We start from the raw sequence: 7,500 nt of genomic DNA, 5'->3' as shown, positions 1-7,500 counted from the left end.
ACTTTCTGGAAGATAAGAAGTATTAAACCCTAACGCCTAGCATTACTGACTTACTGTAATCTTCAGCAGTTTACCAGAAAAATCAATAACTGTAATGAGGGATATAGCCAAAGTATGAGGAAAAATCACACCAGGAACATTCTGCACAATCAGGGACAGTTGAGACGTATGGGGGCAGAGGGTTTATTTGGTATAATCTTTACCATCAATGTCTCTAAGTAAACTGAAGACATGAATTTCCAAGACGCAAGAGAATCCATCAGTCAATATTTTGCATTATCTGAAGCTAGGCCACCCTATGTAGAGACATTTTATCACATAAATTGTTAATATCCTTCAGAAAGTTGATGGGCTCAAAGAATACATTGCAGGTGACCGCTGTACAGTGGTACCAAGCATGAAACAATAAACAAACAAATGAGAATCAAACCTTGTACCTTGCGTCTGTGGGGTAAACACTTAACCATTATACCAACTCCAAATTCAGTCATAGGCAATGACAAGGCTAAGAATGTCAAGGAGCTTTTTTAAGCTAACCATGCTTTCCAAAGGTGAGAATCATACCCTCTACCTTGTGTCTGTAAGGCAGACACCTTATCCATTATGGCAACCCCAACAATATTTTGGGGTTTAAATGTGCTAAACTCAGAACTGCAGAGGAAATAAGGTAAATGTGCAGTTTGAGTGATACCATGTCTTGTCTTTCAATAATAATGATGGCCTCATATTTAGAATAGCACAGCCCCCACATGGGGTATAAAGGAAGCCCCACACCCTTCCTTGGGTAAAATGTAGCTATGTCTAATTTCCCATCTTGCATCTTAGCCAGTTATGCTGATAGCAGATACATTGTTGGTATACTGTGTTCAGTAAACAACTGCTCACTATTAGCTGTCATATAAACTGTACTAATTATCTATTAACGATTTTATAATTAATCCTAACAGCATGTACAATACTCAGACTGTTTTCTTTGCTTCCGTCTAGGTCATCCACAGCTTTTCAAATGTCTTTACTTAGCTGGTATATTATATTGTCTTCATCCTTCCCCATACCATATTGAGTCATGGTGTTTTTTGTTCACACAGATGTCTTTCACCTCTGAAATGGTCATTTTGATCTTTGTGTTGTGTCTTTTGAAATATACATGCATCTTGAATACTAATGAAAACTTTATTTAGTTAATAGCCTCTCTGGGATGTCACCAGCCACCCTTGTATTTCACACCTGGTGTCCCTGCTCTAATATAGTAATAGTGAAAAAACAAATCCAGCTCAAAAATGAACCCAGACAAAAAGTAAAGTACAACAAGGAACAAGAAAAATACTGTTTAAACACAAACGTCACAATCCAAAACAACTACATGCAACTACCAGGAACAGGAAAATGCATCAATTCCCTTTCTTGGCAGTTACGAAGACTAACATTTGTTTTTGTCTCTTTGGAGTCTCATTTAATAGAAGGAACTTTGTTTAGTAGTGTATTCATTTATATATGCAATTTGGTTAAAGAACTCTGTATGAAAACATGCACCTGCAAAGCAGTTACTTCGATCCTCTCAGCTTTGCTGTGCCTGTTTCTGTTAAGCACCGATCAGCATCAGATGTGCATCCTCTTTACATTACAAGCTACGTGTTGTCTGTCTAAATGTAGCACTTATCAATAATGCAGTGACAAGTATAATGTACTACTGAATTATTTACAATGGTTCGTGTTCTCAGTGAATGCTTTCTATTTTTGACTTTATCACTTTACATGAAGAGATGCCCCAGAACAACTCTTACATCCTGCCCTCACAATAGAAATTTTTTAGAAGATGATCCCCAAAGTGGGTTTAACTTGTACAGTTAGTAAACATTCGGATTTCTCACATGCTCCTCAGGTTACACTGATATTACGCTCCCTTTTAATACTGCATCATTTTTATTTTTATTTCTACAATACCTGCTATTTTAGTTTGTTTTGCATTCCAGAAAAAAAGAATAGTTTTCACTATATTCATTTTCTATTTGTTGCCACTGTTTTTGTGGAATAACAAAAATGATCAGACTCATCACATATTGGGCATTACCCCAAATGGAGTACCTCTTCATTACCTGTGAGGCAATCAAATGCTATTTGGCAAGGACAATGATATTGTTGGACATTTTGTCTAATATTTTTTTAGTTTTGAGGGTAAACATTACAATCAAATAAGAGGTGTTATAATTCAGGTCCATATGGGCTCCAATTGCATCAGTTTATTAATGGATTATTGGGAAACCCACATTCTTCCTTTGCTAAAAGGATGTGACAGGATGAATTCTTATCAATGTTTCATTGATGACTTGTTTTATATACGTGAGTGATATGTTTAAGAACTTGAGATTTTTATTAAAAATATGAACACTATTACGAATTTTTTAAGATTCTCGTATCGTTGTGATACCACTAGGATTTGTTATTTGGACTTGGAAATACACAAGAACATCGGTGACAAGCACTTGACAACCATCATCAGTTATACAAATGTGTCCAGCAATGCTTTTTTTACATTGCTCTGGCATGCACCTGACTTACACTAAACACAATGTAGTCAAAGGCCAGTTAGTTAGGCTTGAGAGACTGACTACCACGACAGAAAACATAGACCACTTAAGATCAGCATTACATAAGAGATTTGTTAACAGGGGATACCCTAGGGATACAGTGCATCAGATTTCTGAACAAGTCAGTGGGAGTGAGAATAAAAACAAAAATAATAGTGCCAACAGTCAGTCTTGATATTGGTCATTTTCAATGCCTTTAGTGTTCACTTTATGCATTACAGCTATTAGGAAAGTTATTTATAATAATTGGAGAATATTGGAAGTGAACAAAGAAGTTAAAGGAGTAGTGGGTGACAAACCTTGTTTTATTACCAACAAAAAAGCTAAGAATATTACAGCACTTTTGAAAAGAGGAGTTAAAGATCAGGGTGATCAAAAGAAAAGGGGCAGATATAGATGCTACAATTGCAACCAGTGCGGGTATATTTTGGAAAGTCCACTGACGTTAGGACAAGAAAGAAATTACCTGTACCAGTTTTTTTTTCACATGTAATTCAAAGTATGTGGTATATTTTGCCAAGTGTGACAACTGTGAGGCATTTTATACAGGCAAAACTAACAGAGCTCAAGAAAAGAATTTATGAGTATCAGTATGCAATTAAAGTCAAAAACAGAGTGAATGCATTGGGGAAACACTCTTGGCTTGTTTGCCTTAACTTCAAAAAAATGTAGTTTCACACTTACAGTCCATGTTGGTGGTTCCTCTGATGGGAACAGAGACAATGAATTAGAAGTTAAGAGAGTTAACGTGACATATTCTGTTTTATTCACACAGTTGACCAGGACTCTGAATAGAAACAATGTAAATAAATACAAATAAGTAAATAGTTTTGTTTATTTTATTTATTTATTTACTCACACACTATAACATTTTTACAGAATGTTTCATGAGATTTATTATGTTATGTATATATATATATATATATATATATATATATATATATATGTTCCTTCTTAAAGAAAAAAAACTTTAAAATATAATTTTTTAAGGAAGTAGTTTTTATTGCAGTTATTCGGACAATGAGGACAGTCATGTGACAAGGGAAAGGTTATTTAAATGGCTCGTTTTATTATTAGTGATGTTCCGATGAAGGCCAAAGAGGCTGAAAGCGCTTAACAGTGTGTACAATAAACAAATGTTTTTTTTGTTTGACATTTTCTCCCTTGGTGGTTTGTTTCTTCCGTATTTTGTTTGCTTTACCACAAATTAAACTCCACAGTATCATTTTTGTTGGATTTTTGTAACTGATTTACTTCTCTGAATCAGTTATTCCATTATACATTATATATAAATAAATCATATCTAACAGTAATAGCTGTTTTTATTTATTGCACCAAGCAGTACAAAAAGTTCCTACAAAACAGTAACAACCTGCTGACATTTGCACCACCAGCAAATGCAAAATAAATGGAGGTAGAAGGTCCAGATTTTCACCTCATATTTTTGATCTGCTTTTCATAAAATTGTGGTTTTCTGGCAAATTAGTGGCACATAATTAAAAAATGAAGTTAGAAAATAATGACAGATATTTCAGTTTCATACTTTATAACCTTCAGAAAATTCATGCCAATGCAAAATCTGTTATTCTATCAACTTTTGTAAGAGCAATATTTAAAAACTGTCCTTTGTCCCACTTTTATTTATGGATTTGTCCAGATTTCTTGCTGTAAGAGGATGAGAGGTATGAATGGAGGACTCATTCAGATAGACATCTTGTTATACTTAAACTAGTTAGTATAAGCCATGCATGAAAAATATACAGGTTGCTCATATGAGCTCAACAGTTGGGGAATTACTCTGGATACTGGATTCTTCTCATCTTTTACAATATGAACTCAACAAAACTTTAAGCACATATACATTAATAAATAGGAAAACTTGCAATGTAGTTGAATAACTCACTATATTAATGGTGTTTTGCAGGAACTAGAATTCAAAAAATGTAATCAAACAGAATGTCTATTCGCCTAAACAGAGATATTTTAAAATGGTTATGTTACAAAATCTAATTTCATGTAGTTAGGTAGTGAAGTATTTTCAGTTTCTTGTATTAAAAAAAAGAAAGAAAACTGTCCAAAGTTTTTGTTTATATTGCTAAAAAGACTGGGAAACAATGTTGCAAAAGTAGCCTCATTTACAGGGACTGTATTTTTTGTTTTGCACTGTAAATACACAAAAAATCTGTTTCTGATTATGCTTCCTTGTTTACACAGTATACAAGACCACATCCATGATATACACAACTCATTTCTGTTAGCAGTAGGTTAAAAATAAAGTTTATAGGTCAGCACTTGAGTTCATCTAGGTGGCAGGAAGTATTCTTTTTCCTCAGTTTCCATGGGCCTGCTTGTTGCTTCACTTAGTATAAATCTAACACACTGCCTAACTGTATGTTGATGTCATAAACACCATGATAAAATATTTGCCAACATAAACATAATTTTTCATAGTAATTTGTGTGCATATGTATACATGCCAAATGCCTGTTATATGCCACATTCAGCACCATTTGCAATCAACCAGTACTATATTTGCCCTCTTAGTGGAGAGCCAACATAAGTGCATTCATTTCTCTGTCCACATTCTATTTATCCATTACCTGCCACCCTAGAACATGCATAGTTAAGCTGAACATTACAAAAAAATCTTAACGCTATGGAATGGACAAAGCAAAGTTAATCACCAGCTTTGGAATTAGTTTTTATCTCCCGACCATACCAGTTCCAAGAAAAGCAGTTCATGCTGGACACAAACATCATATATAAAAAAGTAGCAGAAAGATCATACATTAGATAAAGGGATTCACGCTGCAGCACTATAGTCAATGCCATCCAAACTCTTTCATAGAAGAAGAAATGGAATTTAGACACCAGCTTGTTTCCTGCATTATAAACAGAGCTTATCCGAACTGAGCAACACATAATCAGCTTAAAATCAGGCACAAATCCCAGTTGTTTAAAGGTCAACTGCCCAGCGAAACATACTAGCCCTTCTTTTCCAACTCAAGTTAAACAAAACACATTGACGATACACTATTTTGATTTCTATAAATAGTTTCCATACATTCTTCCCTTAGTCTGCTATTGACAGGTTTTATCTAAATTAGCTTGTTAAGTTTACAACATTTTATGGTCCTTATAAACTTCCATGCTGGTATTGTTTGCTATTCCCACAATGCTTTCTGACATGTACCAACAAGATAACCAAAGCAAAGAATTCATTATGCAGTGATGTAAGCTTAACTTTACAGTGATAAAACTAAAGGATTTAGGCAGCTTTACTCATACTGCAGGCACTACCTACTGGATTTATAGTGTGCTAACACCTGATGCTTAATTAAGTGGATTATTTTGTAAGAAGGCAGATATAGTCTCTACTAATTATGACATATGCTTTGGGGAACTTTGTATCTTCTTATGGCTGTGTGTAGTTAGAAGAAATAAGTCTTTTAAAGCAAAACATTGATTTGCATAGATTAGTCAACAGACGCATACAGAAAACAGTTGCTAAGTTAACATTTAGCAGCGACCTGAGGAAAAACCTTGCATTTATTTTTCTAAATAGGTCATAGGTTGTGTATACAGAGTGTCACACAGGGTAGGGGGCATTGCAGGAGAAACAAAAGCAATACATTTTTGTAATGGCATTGATGCTGGGTATCATTTAAAATATTACTCATCTAGAATAATAAATAATATTTAGAAAAAAGATATATTATCCAGGTTATGAACAGAAACCTTTAAGAAGCCATAGATTTCCCTAGAATAACTCAGTCTTGCAGTCAGATAGATAATAATGTTTTTTTTTCTCTTCTAAACTGCAAAACAAAGTCAATCCAAGGAAAACTCAGCATCTAAACTTGTAGCAAATCTTTCTATATAGCTGGTGACTTTTCCCTAATGCACTTGACATCTAGGAATACTTCTAAATTGCCATGTTAATGTGTATAACAATTATTTCTCACTTTTACAATTGACACTTATTGAAACGTTCTCTCCTTTACTCTCAGAAATGCACCAAGCTTCATCAAGAAGAGATGAACTTGACAATTTAAAAATGTAACAGTATGATCTCCAAAGAAAGCATGGAAGGGGCTCAGTCATGTTTAACAAAACAAAAATGGGAATATCTCATGTCAAATTCTGAAAGGAAAACGACCAACACAACAAATGAATACTTTAGTAAACAAGTTTTAAAATATGCAATCTGTGCTACAAAAAATAAATAAATAAAAATACAAACATTCAAGTATGTATTCACAGTTAAACCAAAAGACAAACACCAGCACTTTAACTATGTATACTATTTCAGTGACTTGTCAGTGGTGGACTGTAACAGGCTTTGTTTCTTGCCTCATACAACACACCTGTTGTGATCTATATCTTGTTTCACACATCAAAATACATACTTGCACAGAAAGATTGAGACAGACAAAATGTTTTACACGTGCTGTTGCTGTTCACTTATCACAGTCCATCTGCACAAAATAATCTGTGTAACTTAAATTATACGTTTTCTAAGATAATGAGAAATTCTCATTGAGACAGTCCTCACTTTAAACTGCTTAGGGGTTTTCTAATGAATATTGCCAAATGATGTGGCTTCTTAAACAAGGTAAATAATAAAAGAGGCTGAATTGAAATATGAAGGCAGCACTGTGGCAATAACTCCATTCTCAGCAGCATTAACTCCGATTCTCATTACAGTGTGCATTCAACCATTACGGTTCTTTTAAATTCAATTATTATGCACAACTGTCATTTATACATTCAGACAAGATGCCAACTGCCATCAGTCACTTTCAAAAGAAACACCAACATGCTCCAGAAAACACAATTCCTGTGCCTAGTTATCTTTTAGTGGTTTCTTTTTAATCTAGCGCATATAAGAGCCATTTCAAACACAATTCAA

General features: G+C 34.1%; 1 protein-coding gene across 1 annotated transcript in view; it reads right to left on the bottom strand.

The window, feature by feature from the left end:
• DGKH (diacylglycerol kinase eta) overlaps window positions 1-7,500 on the bottom strand; it is a 1,992,493-nt gene that overhangs the window by 1,983,888 nt on the left and 1,105 nt on the right. The window lies entirely within an intron of this gene.

Source organism: Protopterus annectens, chromosome 5.part0 (genome assembly GCF_019279795.1).
Source record: "Protopterus annectens isolate FY-2018-M chromosome 5.part0, PAN1.0, whole genome shotgun sequence".
Lineage (NCBI taxonomy): Eukaryota > Metazoa > Chordata > Ceratodontiformes > Protopteridae > Protopterus > Protopterus annectens.
This window is presented reverse-complemented; position numbering and strand designations above follow the sequence as displayed.